Source organism: Lagenorhynchus albirostris, chromosome 20 (assembly GCF_949774975.1).
Source record: "Lagenorhynchus albirostris chromosome 20, mLagAlb1.1, whole genome shotgun sequence".
NCBI classification, from domain to species: Eukaryota; Metazoa; Chordata; class Mammalia; order Artiodactyla; family Delphinidae; genus Lagenorhynchus; species Lagenorhynchus albirostris.
Genome location: NC_083114.1, coordinates 58430213 through 58444960, shown reverse-complemented (window position 1 = coordinate 58444960; position 14748 = coordinate 58430213). Strand labels below are relative to the sequence as shown.

General features: G+C 47.3%; 1 long non-coding RNA gene across 1 annotated transcript; it reads right to left on the bottom strand.

The window, feature by feature from the left end:
• Positions 1-1171: 1171 nt before the first annotated feature.
• Positions 1172-14658, bottom strand: LOC132511174 (uncharacterized). Its single transcript, XR_009537541.1, has 3 exons — positions 12672-14658; positions 8497-8610; positions 1172-1418 (listed from the first exon to the last, which is right to left on the bottom strand). It is a non-coding gene; the product is annotated as an uncharacterized LOC132511174 (long non-coding RNA).
• Positions 14659-14748: the final 90 nt, after the last annotated feature.

Sequence of the window (14748 nt, the reverse complement as noted above, 5' to 3'; positions counted from 1 at the left end):
TCAGGTCCACACTGGAGCAACAGGACACAAAGGACCTTTACTCTGGGGAGGGTTTCCTGTTCTATCAGGCTCCTGCCAGCAGCCCCTGGCAGGATCCCACAGTTTTGCAGGAGACCCACAGCCTCTTTTCTCCCAAGCTCTCACCTCCCGGACTCCCAGACCCAAGGTGGGGCCGGAGGGGGCGGATGTTGATGTGGGACATGAGCAACTGCGCTTTCAAGTGACCTGTTGGCTGTCAGAGCTTCTCCAAGCCAGCGTCTGACAGGTAAATGCAAGATGCTTTCCATGTTCCCAGGGCCACAGTCGGGGCAAAGTACCCCGATGGGTGGAACAGAAGCGTGGAGGGTCGAGGAACATGAGTGGCCTCAGGTCACATCCCCACACGGGCTATACAGAGCCCTCGTCTTGGTCTCTCGGTGTGACAGCAGTTGTGCTCCCGCCTGGAAAAAGCTTTACCGTATTTACATGTGATAAGGACGTTACCGTATTTACATGTGATAAGGACGTTACCGTATTTACATGTGATAAGTTCGTTGCCGTATTTACAAGTGGTAAGTGCCACCCCGACTGGTTGAATGACTGAGCGCTGAGTGGGGATCCCATAGATCCTTAAGCATTTATTGAGCCTTATTATCTTCACACTGTGGTGGGGAATCAAAGGCAAAAGGCACAGTCACGAAAAAAAGAGTCAGCTTGTATCAGAGAACCAAGACTCACACAGACCAGCACAAACGGTGTAGGGAAGAGGGGTTGGGGGCGCAGGCTTTAGAGCCAGACTGGGTTCCAGTCCCAGCTCTGCCACATCCAAGCTGTGTGCGCCCTGGACACGTGACTCAACCTCTCTGTGTCTCAAGTTCTTTAAAAGTAAGATGGGAATGATACTAATCACCGTACCCACTTCATTGACTGAATAGAATATGCGTGCAGCACTTAACCCGTGTTAACTGTGGTGGTGATGATTATGATTGACTATACTGTTAAGTGAGGTATTATATATAAAGTGCTAAGCAGTGCCTGGCATTTTTGAAACACTCAGTAATATTAATTGCTACTACTATTATGATTACTATCATTTTTATTTTTACGTCCTGAATTAGTTTTCTATGTCTGTATAACTAATCACTCCAGAACTTAGCAGCTTAATACAACAAGAAACATTTATTATCTCACTTATTATTAGTCTCTGTGGGTCAGGAGTTCGGCAGCCACTTACAGCTGCCTGGTCCTAACTCAGGATCTCTCAAGAGGCTGCAGACAAGCCATTACCTGGGGCTTGACTAGGATCTGCTTCCCGGATGGCTCACTCACGAGGCTGGCAAGTTGGTGCTGGCCGTTGGCAGTGGCCTCAGTTCTTTCCCACGTGGACCCCTGCGTGGGGCTGCTTGAGGGTCCTCACAATATGGCAGCTGGATCCTTGCCTGCAAAATAATCCAAGAGAGGCAGAAGCCACAGTGTCTCTTATTGTTTTTTATTGAGCCACAATAACCTACTAGCTATGCGGGTTGACCCTGTTCATTTGGGGAGGGGCTACACAAGCGTGTGAACACCTGGAGTAGAGACGCATTGGAGGCTGACCACCACCACGTCCTAAATTGTGTGGCAGAGACTATAACTTCCATAGGAGTTCAGATGAGAGGGAGAAAAATGAAGGTAAGAGGGCTTAGGCAATGCGTGTTGTTTTTACAGCTAGATCTTGAGGGGTGTCCGCCGCCACTTCTTTTTCCTCAAATTCCTTGTTTCTCTGGCACTTGGACAGAGAGGAGGGTAGGACTTTGATAATCAGAAGGGCAAAGGGGAGACAGGGGAAGTAGGAGGAAAATTTTAAAAGAGGTGAACGGGATTTATTTAAGGGATAGTAAAAAGGAGACTAACACTGGTAAGGAAAAAACTCCAGAAATAGGGTGAGAGAGGCAGCCTGGGCTGCCTTTTGCCAAGGAGAGTCGCAAAAGCCAAGTAAATAGGCATAAACTAGCTGGAGTAGAAAGTAAACGTTAAGGGCATAAGGCTTTGGAGAAACATTTTCAAAATGCTTGCAGGCTTGTTTGATGTGGGACATTTGAGGCTAAAGAATTCTCAAAGGTGAAGAATGTTCTCCTCTAAGGGGGCATTCACTTCAATGCAAGCATGGCCTGGGGGGTCAAGGCAATACCAGGAACCAGACTTTAATAGCTTCCTTATATCAGGGTAGGAAGCGCAAGTTGATAAGAAAGTTGGAATCGAGCATCCCAGCTGGAGAGGGAGCCTCCCCAAAGGAAACGTTGGAGTGGGAGATAGTCTATGTTTACACAGTGCTCGGGCCATGCCTGCAGTTTATACAAACTGCATCCTCGAGCCGCCTGACCTAGAAGAACCCACAGCTGGTGCCCAGCCAGTGCCTGGAGGAACTGCCTGCCCAGCCCCAACCAGCCCGTGAGTGCAAAGCTGCTTGGATGCGGCTGGGGAAGAGGACCGCTCTGCACACACTGGGGCCATGACGGTCACGTACGTGTCCCCTTTGTGTCCTGCACAGAACTACCTGCAACCCCTCCAGTTAGGTTCATTCATCAGGACAATAAGAAAAGCTCAGAACGCCCACCTTCCCGTTCTCCCTCTTCCCTTTCCCTTCTTTCAAAACAATTCAGATCCCATTCACCTGCTTTCCGAGGCCCCAGCCGAGCTCCCAGGCTGGTAGATGTGCTCTAACACATCAGCTGTCCCTGTTCCCCACTTAGCACTGTGATGGCTAGTTGGCCACTTGGCCTCGCCCACTGCAACCTTCCCGTAAACGCCCTCCCCTTCGTACCCCACAACACGCGGCACAGTGCCCGGCCCATGCAGACACTCCCCACGTGTCCAGACCAGGCAGTGCTGGGCTGGCTTCACCCTCTATAGGTCAGTCCCTCCCCACGTGCCAGCAACCACAGGCTTGCTTTCGACCTGGGCCATCGCCGGAGGAGACTGGACATCACGGTGACTCAGGCCACAGGAGGATTGGGGGGCCCGGGGGGGCGTGGAGGAGGGCTTGGAGGGGGCGTGGAGGGGGCGTGGTTAGGTCGGGGAGCTGTCCTTTCCCTTACAACATAGCAAAGCCTCAAGTCACGTTAGAAGTCATGCTTTCAAAGATAAGGTGTCCATAGGTGCGTGGGTGTATCTCTGGGCTTTCTATCCTGTTCCACTGACCTATCTTTCGTTTTTGTGCCAGTACCATACCGTCTTGATGACTGTAGCTTTGTAGTGTAGTCTTAAGTCAGGGAGCCTGATTCCTCCAGCTCCATTTTTCGTTCTCAAGATTGCTTTGGCTATTTGGGGTCTTTTGCGTTTCCGTACAAATTGTGAAATTTTTTGTTCTAGTTCTGTGAAAAACGCCAGTGGTAGTTTGATAGGGGTTGCATTGAATCTGTAGATTGCTTTGGGTAGTAGAGTCATTTTCACGATGTTGATTCTTCCAATCCAAGAACATGGTATATCTCTCCATCTATTTGTATCATCTTTAATTTCTTTCATCAATGTCTTATAATTTTCTGCATACTAACACCATACACAAAAATAAGCTCAAAATGGATTAAAGACCTAAATGTAAGGCCAGGAACTATCAAACTCTTAGAGGAAAACATAGGCAGAACACTCTATGACATAAATCACAGCAAGATCCTTTTTGACCCACCTCCTAGAGAAATGGAAATAAAAACAAAAATAAACAAATGGGACCTAATGAAACTTCAAAGCTTTGGCACAGCAAAGGAAATCATAAACAAGACCAAAAGACAACCCTCAGAATGGGAGAAAATATTTGCAAATGAAGCAACTGACAAAGGGTTAATCTCCAAAATTTATAAGCAGCTCATGCAGCTCAGTAACAAAAAACCAAACAACCCAATCCAAAAATGGGCAGAAGACCTAAATAGACATTTCTCCAAAGAAGATATACAGACTGCCAACAAACACATGAAAGAATGCTCAACATCATTGATCATTAGAGAAATGCAAATCAAAACTACAATGAGATATCATCTCACACCAGTCAGAATGGCCATCATCAAAAAATCTAGAAACAATAAATGCTGGAGAGGGTGTGGAGAAAAGGGAACACTCTTGCACTGCTGGTGTGAATGTGAATTGGTACAGCCACTATGGAGAACAGTATGGAGGTTCCTTAAAAAACTACAAATAGGGCTTCCCTGGTGGCGCAGTGGTTGAGAGTCCGCCTGCCGATGCAGGGGACGCGGGTTCGTGCCCCGGTCCGGGAAGATCCCACATGCCGCGGAATGGCTGGGCCCGTGAGCCATGGCCGCTGAGCCTGCGCGTCCGGAGCCTGTGCTCCGCAACGGGAGAGGCACAACAGTGAGAGGCCCGCGTACCGTAAAAACAAAAACAAACAAACAAAAAACTACAAATAGAACTACCACATGACCCAGCAATCCCACTACTGGGCATATACCCTGAGAAAACCATAATTCAAAAAGAGTCATGTACCAAAATGTTCATTGCAGCTCTATTTACAATAGCTCGGAGATGGAAACAACCTAAGTGTCCATCATCGGATGAATGGATAAAGAAGATGTGGCACATATATACAATGGAATATTACTCAGCCATAAAAAGAAACGAAATTGAGCTATTTGTAATGAGGTGGATGGACCTAGAGTCTGTCATACAGAGTGAAGTAAGTCAGAAAGAGAAAGACAAATACCGTATGCTAACACATATATATGGAATCTAAGAAAAAAATAAAGGTCATGAAGAACCTAGGGGTAAGACAGGAATAAAGACACAGACCTACTAGAGAATGGACTTGAGGATATGGGGAGGGGGAAGGGTAAGCTGTGACAAAGTGAGAGAGTGGCATGTACATATATACACTACCAAACGTAAGGTAGATAGCTAGTGGGAAGCAGCCGCATAGCACAGGGAGATCAGCTCGGTGCTTTGTGACCACCTAGAGGGGTGGGAGGGAGACGCAAGAGGGAGGGGATATGGGAACATATGTATATGTATAACTGATTCACTTTGTTATAAAGCAGAAACTAACACACCATTGTAAAGCAATTATACTCCAGTAAAGATGTAAAAAAACCCAAAAAAACAAGTCATGCTTTCCCAGGGAGGGTGTGAGGGGGGTGAAAAACTAGCCAGGGAGCCATTGCAGCCTTGACTTTTCCTCCAACTTCTGAAGTCTTTAATTCAGCTCCAGCCTGGACCCAGCACCTCAAGGAGTTCCCTAGAATTAAGGAGTGTCTTTCACAATCTCAGAGACTCTGGGCAAAGTCCAGGGTCACCGTGTGATTCAGAGGGTGGAGTGGATGCTATAAATTATATATTTGCTTAAAAAAAAACAAACCATAAAAAAAAAAAAACAACAGTCTCCTGGGCCTGGGCTCAGGCATCTGTCTCGGGCAGTCGCTTTCTGACGGGCAGAAGCACCCTGGTTCCTTAAACCTCTCAGGGTCAAGCCAGTCTCCCAAGCGGGCACACGGTCCCCAAGCCTCCTAGCATGTCTGCCTCTGTCCTTGCCCTCACACTACAGAGGCTCGTGGCTTTCCAAGTCCTGTGGAGGCTGCCTCTGAGGAGTCTCCGGACGGTTCTGTTCACTCTCACGCCAGCCAGGTACTGTCACTACACACCTGAATTACCGCAGCCACCTCCAAGCTGCTCTTCCTGGCTTGGGCCCCCTCTCTCTCGTCCCCTCACGGGCACCAGCACCAGGTGCATCAGACTAAAACTGCACGTGGCGCCCGCCCCCTGCTCAAGAGTGTTACTGTGCTTTCTACTCAGCGACGGAATAAAATCTCAGCATTGTGACCTGACACCACCATGCCTCGTCCACCTAACCTGGCTGATTCTGATCAAACCGACGGCTCCCACGGTGTCCTGGGCACATGCCGGGCACCTGCCTGCAATGCCCTTCCTTTCTCTGCAAACAATCATTCCGGGCTTCCGTGCACCTCCCATGGTTTGGCCCAGGAAACAGCCACTAGCTCCAAGTAGCTTTTGAGCACTTCAAATGTGGCTCGTGACACCGAGGAACTTAATTTTAAATTTTATTTAAATTTTAATTAATTTAAATGTAAAGACTGAAAAAAAATTCGACTCAGGTACTGGGAAATGTTTACGTCTGTTGGGAACAATTTGGTTTTGTGACTCTATTTTTTCAACTGTAAATTGTATGAAGTCTAAATACAGGCCAGATGTCCTCAATGAAAAATTAGCATCTGAGTTGAGATCGCTGCAAGTGTAAAAACATACACTGGATTTTGAAGACTTGGTCCAATATATTAGAATGTAAGATATGTCTGTAATAATCCGTATGTTGATTACGTGTTGAAATATTTTGGATATAGTGGGTTCAATAAACTCTATCGTGAAAATCAATTTCACTTTTTTTTTCGAATGTGGCTACTAGAAAGTTTAAAATTACGTCTGTGGCTTGCATTATATTTTTATTAAACAGCCATGTTCAAAACTCTAGATTCCTGAAGCAGTGAGTACATTTAAAACTTAGCATACACAACTTTGTATTTTTTTTAAATCTCCATATTTATATAACAAAATCATTGACCACCTTCAATCCCCAACACCTAGCAGCAAACGCTACATTATCTGACACCTATGTGGTGTCAGAGGCAAGGCACTCTGTCAGGCACTTTACATGTTACCATCATACTGAGCCCCCTCAGCAACTCCGTGAGGTATGGGCATAATTAGCTCCATCTTTCAGATAACAGAAATGAAGCTCTGAGAGTTCAGGTGGGTTTTGCCAGGATTCTCATGGTAGATGAGTGAAGCAGCAAAGCTGGGATTTGATCCCACCCCTGCCTGCCTCTCGCTGCTGCTCTTTGCAGCCCCAGCTCATGTCTGATAGGCGTGGGCAGCCACGAAGGATCTGCTGCTGAGAAGGGCGAGGGCTCAAGTTCTAGTTTCTCCTGGCCCACACAGGCAAACCCTGCCATCCTGCTTGCCGGCTGCGAGCAGGCCACTTGATCGATGTGCAGAGTGTGACGGTGTGTCCCAATCACCCCACCCCGTGCACACCCTTCAGCTAGTTCAAGTCACTTAACAACTCGTAATGTGGTAGTGTTTGGCAGTGCCAAGTTAGAGCACGTAGCGCGATCTGGGACCCTGCTTCTGACAAGCGGGGCTGAGCCATGAGTCCCTCTAGTCACCGCACACGACCCTCCAGTCCTGGAGGGCTGCAAGTCCAGCTGGCAGCCCTCAGAAATGCAGGAAAACAATCTGGGAGCAGCAGGTGGTGCCTCTACTGATTTAAATCACCTGCTTCGATGCTGAAGGTACCAGGGAAGTTGGCTGTGTCCCTTGTCTCGGGGCCACATTCTGGTGCAGTGGGTGAGGGAGGGGACAGTTACAGTTCACTGGGACCAAGACTGGGATGGGGGATGGTGGGTGAGGTTTTGCTTGAAGGGCCTCACATCCTGCCTGAGGTGGTCCCACGGAACCCCATGTCCCCTTGGAGCTGGGTTTAACTTGGGGTCACTTCCTTTGCTTCCCCTCAGGCCCTGAGCAGAAATCCAGGGTAAGGGAAGAACTGAGGTTGGGCCAAAGCGCGCGGTGTGTCTGCTGTCGCACAGAGCACTCTTTGATCTCTTGCCCAGGGTGGCCTTGGGAAGGATGGCGATGCCCCTGCCAGAGGAGCGGAAGTCCCCGGCCAGGGCCTGGCTAAGGGATGACTTCTACGCAGTGTTTCGGCCGAGCATTCATAGGTTTCCCCGGGGGGACCCAGTTCAAGGGCCTGGGGAGTTGGAGGTTTTTGAGGTCTAGTTTAGGCCCCATGTCTGTAAAATGGGGCAATTTAGATGGTATCTCATTATACGCTCCCAGCCAGTACTGCCCTAGCTCCAGGCAAGAGAAGCCCCCTTGCCCCCGACCTGTGCTTTAGAAGGTCCTGCTCTGACGCTCTTCTGCTGCAGTCCCTACTCACAGGGTGAGGCCAAGGGACCCACCCATAGCCTGTGCTCCCCCCCACCTAAATGCACCCACCCCTCCAATGGAGGCTGTAGGGAGGGGTGTGCACAGAGCATGGTGTGTGGGCTGAGGCATCTCCTCATCCCCATGACCTTGATGACGCAGCTGTTGCTTTATCAGTTGGACAAGCAAATACTTTTTTTTTTTTTTTTTTGTGGTATGCAGGCCTCTCACTGTTGTGGCCTCTCCCGTTGCGGAGCACTGGCTCCAGACGCGCAGGTCAGCGGCCATGGCTCACGGGCCCAGCCGCTCCGCGGCACGTGGGATCTTCCCGGACCGGGGCACGAACCCGCGTCCCCTGCATCGGCAGGCGGACTCTCAACCACTGCGCCACCAGGGAAGCCCAAGCAAATACTTTTGACTGAAGGAAACATGGTGACACAGACTAAAAGCCTGCTCTGTCATTTTATATAACTCCCCCCAAATACGCTGAGATTATTGCACCCACTTTACAGATTAGAAGACAGAGCCCATGCTCTGAATGCACTGTGCTGACATCTCCACTGGAACCTCTGCCCTCTGGTTGAGGTGATTCCTTACCTGACACCTCCGGTGCTGTTGAAAATGAATAAACCCCGCCCTACTTCAGAGTTCAGATTTGGGGGACAACATCCAATATGCGTGTATTTTTCTCACTGTTGTTATCAACAGACCCTGTTGGGGAAGAGAGACATCAGCGTCTGTGAGTGAATCTGAGCACAGGAAAGAGAAGAGATTTTTTTTTTGTTCTCTTCTTTCTTTCTTTCTTTTTTCCTTTTATTGAAGGCAGTTGATTTACAATGTTGTGTTAGTTACTGCTATACAGCAAAGTGATTCAGTTATACATATATACACATTTTTTTACATATATTCTTTTCTATTATGGTTTATCATAGGATATTGAATATGGTTCTCTAGAAGAGAGATGTTTCAACCATAGAAGGGAGAGCTCAGGAAATACCTGGGACGACGTTCTGACCAGCACAATATTGCTAAACCTTCAGAAGGTTTTTAAAGAAGTTTGGTAGCTTCGTCCTCAAATAATCTAAAACTGAATCTCTCCTGTATGGGCTGAGATGGAGTGCATTTGTTCTATACTTTAATCCTCAGGACATATCTTTAGGTATCGATACTCCCATTTTACAGATAGGGAGGCAAGGCTCGGATACGTTAACTGAGTTCTCCCCAAGTTCCCGTACTCTGCACCCTCTCTGGGAAACGAAACGACTAGCAAACAATCTGATGTGCTTCGTGTGGTTTAACCGGAAAAGCAGATGACCTCAACTCGCTGCTTGAGGGACTTTTTCCTATTACCATTCTGTGTATTAGCAGAAAAAGGGAAAGGAATCACAGTACAAAACCGCTTGCCACACACAGAGATGCTCCCTCTTGCTTTTATCTCCTCTCCATTTTCTCGTGTGTGGGTCTGGCATGACCCTCCCACGGCCAGGGTACAGGCAGCAGCTGAAGCGAGAGAAGGACCTCTGGGGCCGGCGCTCATTTTCCAGACCTCTGACTGTGATTCTGATTCAGCAGTGGGTTCCTTTCCCTGAGTCCTGCCCTGAGCTAGCCCTCCTTTTCCTTAGCACCTGACACAGGAGTTTGGAGACAGATACGTCGATGACATTATTTGCTCCAGGGATAGCCAGGCTGTCATAGTCTGACAAAGGCAACGTGGACTGTTTCTCAGTGCCCCTGGGTGAGCCCTTACTGCACGATGGTCAACACGTCCTGGCATTTATACTGAGGCAAATGCTAGGTCTATAGGCCATGACGTGTGATGATGCCCGGCTAGCCAGCTAGCCAGGATCGTGGTTCCTGCTACTCCATGTTCCGAGGGGAAAAAAAAAAAAAAATGCAGCAGCTGGACTGGGGGCAGAGGATGTTAATTTAGAGGAATCAGCTGAGATTTTGCACACTTAAACTTCTTTGGAGAAACAGAGCTTATGTTAGAGGACCTTTACCTGTTACTGGCAAGGGGCAGCCCATTTACAGGCAATAAAACATATAAAGTCATCCTCACCTTGAAAAGCTGTAAGGGAAAAGAAAGGTGAGAGATTGAGCTAGGATGTTTTGAGTTTCCCAGAAAGAGCTTCAGATTTCCAACCAAAGCCTTGTGTTGAGTGTTATATAAATAGACTGCCCATAAATGCGTCCGATGTAGTAAGCAAGGTGTAAGGGTTTCTACGAGAGCTGGTGTGTGTCTTTCAGACACAGGCTTTTGACTTTGGAGAAGCTGAGTGAGGTCACAGCTTGTCAACACCAGCTCACGGATCTTTCTCGGAGGCTGAGAAAAACACGACCAGTAATTAAAATCATGTTCTCCTTTAATAACAACAGCAACAAAACCCACTGACAATGCAATTCCACATGCTGCATTTCATACAAAACTTTCCCCATGAGAGGCTTATTCTGGTAGGGGCACCACTGCATTTCATAACAAAAGAAGTTGCCTTTTCATATGGAACGCACGTTAAGGGAACATCTGGGGCTTCCGCCACCATGTAAATATTGCCAGCAGCGTGGGTTCTCTTTTCTTATTTCTACATCAACCACCTGGAACATTTTACAAACCAGAGCCTGAACTCCATCAGAGAACATCTTAGTAGAATCAGCCTAAAAGCGGGTAAACTTTGAGGTGGCAGTTAGCCCGAAAGGGGCTGGAAAAACAGACCAAGCAACCACCCAACAAATAAACAAACAAACTTAACTGTTTGTTCCTTAAATGTGATCTTCATACACTTGGGCACTCGGGGAACTACCGCTTTTCGGCATATCAGAAAGAGCCCTGAGTTCAGAGTCAAAAGGGGGGATTTCTTAGTTCTGGCTCTGCAAGTAGCCAGGCTGAGGGAGGCTGTGCGTAGTACATCACTCAGACCTTTCTTCCCTCAGTTTCCTCCTGCTCTGGGAGTGACCTTAATGCTGGGTGTTCCTGTCAGGCTATTGTGAGCAGAGAATGAGATCAAGTAGGTCAAAGTGCTTTGCGGCAGTTAAAACATTACACACACACACACACACACACACACACACACACACAACTGTAAGGGATTTGTATTATGGGAGGACTAGAGAATTCCCTTCCTTTCCTGGGACAGAAAGGAAGATATGAAAAACCCATGCCTGTTTTACCTGTAAGAAAGAATTAGAACCCACCTATTTGTAACACTGATGATGAGACAGAAGACAGTACAGTAACGAGAACCGTGGATATGTCGTCATCCTTATTAGAAAATTAACACATGGTTTCACCATCCAGTAATGTGACTGATTTTTAAATAAACATATTTAAATGGGTGGGGTCCTGTCCTGAGTAGTGAGTAGTCACCTTGGCAGGTGATACACTTATTTAAATTATATGTCCCATCATTCCAAAAAAAACATTTTTGTTTTTAACTCTTCTTTTGGAATTGTTCCTAGAGCCTCTGGCGCATTCTTTCGAACATGTCTGAGGGTGACAAATTTTTGTCCTTTGTGGAAAATACTGATTTTTGTAAACAGCCCGAAGTTATTTGGCATGGAGTTTGGTAAACGGGCTAAGTAATGCCACTTTTTTAAAAACTGTGACTATAAGATAGGAAAACTTTCTTTCAGTTCCCACAGCAAGTTACAAATGGTTGGAGTTCCCTGGTGGTCCAGTGGTTAGGACTCCGTGCTTCCACTCTAGGGGGCACGGCTCAACCCCCGGTTGGGGAGCTGAGATCTGCAAGCCAAGCAGCACAGCCAAAAAAAAAAAAAAAAAAAACAAATAGTAGATTTCAGAAATCGACAGTATTGCTAGAAAGGATCCTTCATAAGGTGCCCACATTAGAGTAGAAAAGCCATCTGGAAATGCATTTCTACAATTTTAGTCACACCTTCATTATTTATCTAGCAAGACTGTTTGCCACTAGACTTAGAGTTTCCAGAAAGAAAAGAGCACTGCCACTAATTAACTGTTTAATCATTTTATCACAGCTCCTCTGGGCATCTGAACCCCTCATTTGCATATGGATTAACTGGCTAATACAGATGTTTCCAATGAATTCACATCTGGGTCTATTGAAAATGGAGTAGCCAGCCAATCCAATTCCAACCAAAAAACTCTATATTCCCTTAAAAAGTTCAGAATTTATTTTTGGTTATGAAACTATCTGAAAATTAGAATATCACTAATATCATTACAACGTAACCTGAAGCAACAGCTAGAGTGGATTTGCTTCTGGTGCAAATAATTTAAACTGTTAGCACTACTTTAAAATAATCATCATCAGGGAATTCACTGGCCGTCCAGTGGTTAGGACTCTGTGCTTTCACTGCCAAGGGCCCAGGTTCAATCCCTGGTCAGGGAACTAAGATTCCACAAGCTGCACGGCCAAAAAAAAAACCCCAAAAACCATAATCACACTTCTATTCACTGAATATTGCACAATGTTAAATGAATCCAAAGACTTTTATGGAAACTATTGTTTTCCCTACTTCATTTTTTTTTATTGTGGTGAAATTTACATAACATTAAATTCATCATTTGACCATTTCAAAGTGTATAATTTGGGGGCATTTAGTTCATTCCCAATGTTCTGTGAATGAACCATCACCGCTATCTAGTTCCTAAACATCTTCATCACCCCAAAAGGAAAGCCCATATACCCATTAAGCAGTCACTCCCTGTTCCCCCCTCCCCCTGCCCCTGGCAACTACTAATCTGCTGTTTCTATGGATTTGTCTATTCTGGGCATTTCATATCAATGGAGCCTTACCTGTGTGGCCTTTTGTGACCGGCTTTTTCATGTAGCATTAATGTTTTCAGGGTTCATCCACATTGTAGCACGTGTTAGTACTTCATTTGCTTTTATGGCTGAATAATTGCGTTGCATGGGTACACTACATTTTGTTTATCCATCCATCCATTGATGGATCTATGAGTTGTTCACCCCTTTGGGCTCTTCTGAATAGTGCTGCCATGAACACAGGTGTACATTTTTTTCTTTGAACGCCTCTTTTCATTTCTTTTGGGTATATACCTGGGAGTGGAATTGCTGGGTCATAGGGCAATTGTTATGTTTAACTTTCCGAGGAGTCACCAAACCTCTAGCTCATTTTAATGCTCATGTTTTCAAGGTGGCTTGATGACCAGACAGTTAGAAGCAGTTGGACAACTGCAGCCAGACTCCAGGCTGGGCCCAAAGAGGTCTCTTTTTTTCAGAAACACTGATTAGAGCAGCTGGGCTTGATCTGAGCCAAGCTCGTTCCAACAGAAGGTTACAGGCAGGGCTTGGAACAACTTTCTCTGCTGGTCTACATGTCACAACATGAACTGGCAGGGCGGGAATACCTTCCTGCCTCCTAGAGATCCTTGGTTCTCCAATTATGTTGCACACACTACTGGAAAAAGAAAAAAAGATGTTAACTAACTAACTGATAGGCTTCTCTCTTCCTGCTTTTGTAGAATTCAAATTAGCATCTGAAGTCCACATAGAAATGGGTGTTTGGGGGCCAATGCTATATCCCTGTCCTGGGCAGAGGTCTGTCCTCTCATGGTTGGAGAACAGAACTTCCCAAACACTAGCTGAGGCTACAGAGATATCTTGCATCCCGGGTGGACTTTTACCATCGATTCTGCCTGAAGGCATGGCCTAGTGCTTCTGACCCTATCAATCCACAGATACTGGAGTTGAACTGACCCTACTTTGTATATTGTAGCTTATCCACCCCTGTGGGCTCGGCCAGGACAACAGGAGGTAATCCTACTGTAGGTATTGTTTACTGCAGCCAATTTACCGAGTCATGAGGCTCCTCAGCCATTAACCCAACCCGGCCAGTAAACTGATTAGCACTGATTTTTAAATTTAAACGTGTTCATGAGCCGCTCAGACTGCTGACCTCCTTCTCACCTCAGTGCCTGACACAGAAGTTTCTGAGCCCCAGAAGCCCCAATCAAGGAGCATTAGGGCTGCCCTGCCATAAACAGAGACCGACCCAAATGCCTTTTTCCACTTTAAACTAGAATACTAAGAGAGAAGAAGTCGGCTTCCGGGGTCCTTGCGATGCAGTCTCTCTGCCAAGCCAGCTGTCACTTGTCGCTTGTCTCCTGGCAGCCCTTCAGGTGTCCTGGCCTGAATCCGCTACTAAGATAGAAAAAAAGTCCCTCGGCTGGTCATATCCTCTGCAATCTGGCAGGAAACCTAAAATTTGCCGGCTCTTGTCCTCGGTCTGTTTGCTTATCTGCTTCCTTCTAGGGAAGAGCCTGCATCACAGTGTCCGGTGAAGGGGGATTTTCACCATGACCTCACCCTCCGGCAGCTACTGTCCAGATTTCAGCGCGGCAGCTCGGGTGGAAACCCACATCAACGAAACATCGACAATCGCTCCTGGCACATCTCAGAGGAACGGCAAGGTCTGAGAATGACAAAGGGAGCTGCGGGTGGGGCTGGAGGAGGATGGATGACGTCTGGTCACAGTTCTGGGATGTCAAGGAACCCACTTTAAGAAAATGCACCAAAAACTTTCCAAGCTCGCGCTCGCTGTTTGTATAACTTCGAACCAAAGACTTCGAAATTACGTGACAGCCGGCGGCGGGGAGTAACCAGGAGTAAGAACGGCGGGAACGGCTGGGGAGCCCAAAGGGCACCGCCCGCGACCTGGTCTCCGGCCGCCCGGGCCATCGGAAGTAGCCCTTCTGCACCTAAGTGGGTGCAGCCAATTCAAGGGCAACCGAAAGTCCGGCTCCCCAGGTGCCTGCCCCGGGCGGAGGCGCCCGGCCCCGATGGAGGTCACGTGACCACAAGACTCCGCCCAGCCGACACCTCCCCGCGCGCGCCCGGCGGCGGTCGCGGG